Source organism: Trichechus manatus, unplaced genomic scaffold (genome assembly GCF_000243295.1).
Source record: "Trichechus manatus latirostris isolate Lorelei unplaced genomic scaffold, TriManLat1.0 scaffold00023, whole genome shotgun sequence".
Lineage (NCBI taxonomy): Eukaryota > Metazoa > Chordata > Mammalia > Sirenia > Trichechidae > Trichechus > Trichechus manatus.
In genome coordinates, this window is record NW_004443959.1 from 21218569 (window position 1) to 21220161 (window position 1593).

The following is a 1593-nucleotide window of genomic DNA, read 5'->3' on the forward strand; positions in this document are numbered from 1 at the left end:
TTGCTGTGAGTCAGAACTGACTCGATGGCAATAGGTTTGGTTTTTTTGGTTTTAATTTGTTTTTTCTCTCATATATTATTTCTTAATTTCTTTTAGATAATTTTGAAATATAAAATTAAAGGCTTTCATTAATTTTTTTGCATATTTTTCTGACATGCTTCTATTGTTGATTGAGATTTGAAAATGTCTGTATAGATTTTCTCCTGATTGTTTTCTGTTGCTTATTTCTAGAGAAATGAGTTTTCCTGAACATTAGATGAGACGGGGTGGGCCAGGATAGCTTTTCAAGCTTCACAATTCTATTGCTCCTTCATCATTTTCACAAAGTGACAAGCAGCTTCTACATTCAGAAATCATCCTTCAGAGATCAACTTTCTCAGCTTCCTTCCCCAATTTTATATGGAGTCCCCCCACCCCCAATCATGCCTGTCCTGTTCAATTTGGATTCTATTCCCAGCAGTTTCTCCTCAGTGCAGGACTCTATGTTATACAGGAGCTTTGGTTTGTTAGTTTTGAAAGTTTATAGATCACAGATTGCTTTATAACTGTCAGATTCTATTGCATTCAAGTACCTTTGCACTCAATTGCAAATTGTGTCCTTCAGAAATTCCTCTTAGCTTAGGCTTCTGTTCTCAGACTGACCTACCACACTTTTCAGTGAATACGTATTGACAGTTTTGACATATTTCTGTTCAGAGGGCCACTGGAAGGCATTTTCCTCCTCTGCTTGCTCCAAGATGCTTGCAGTTGTAGGTGTTTTGTCCCTGCCCAGTCTTATCTGGGATTCACAGGAATACTTCTTCCCTTAATTTTGTTGTAGATGTTCTAGTTTTGTTATTAGATCTAATATTTGTATGTTTCTGGGGGAATTTTAAGGAATACAAAAACAACTCCACGTTGTTATCACCTTCTAAGAATCCTTCTTAAATGTGTTTTTAACTCTTTAAAGAAAATTGTTGTTGTTGTGTGCCATTGAGTCAATTCTGACTCACAGCGACCCTATAGGACTGAGAAGACATCCTCAAAGGGTTTTCTAGGCTGTAATCTTTATGGGAGCAGATCACGAGGTCTTTTCTCTGGGAGAGCTGCTGGTAGGGTCAATCACTAACGTTTCTCTTAGCAGCCAAGCATTTAACCACTGCTTTACCAGGCTCTTTTAAAGAAAATTAGAATAGGGTTGATTGTAGAAAAGATCAAATTAGTGCTATACATATTACGTTTGTTTACTTCTCTACACAAACTTTACATAATATATATTCCTATGTATCAAATGGAAAAGAATTCATCATTGTCATTGTGTACAATATAATCATTCACTCAAATTCAAATTTCAGTGTGTCTTCCTGGTACTCAGAATTCTCTAGAAGTCTGTTCTTTACCAAAGGTTATTGTCTGCACTGTATTCTTGAGATTTCTCATCCACCAAAATTGTGAAATAACTTTCCTAACCACAAAGCAGATCCCTGGTCAATATTCTTCTGTCCTTACACAGTACTAGTCATCACATCGCCAGGAGCAGATAAGAAAACTGGAGATCAATTCACAAAATAACTAAAAGAATGGATAAATTTGTGTATCCCAACTTATCCTAAC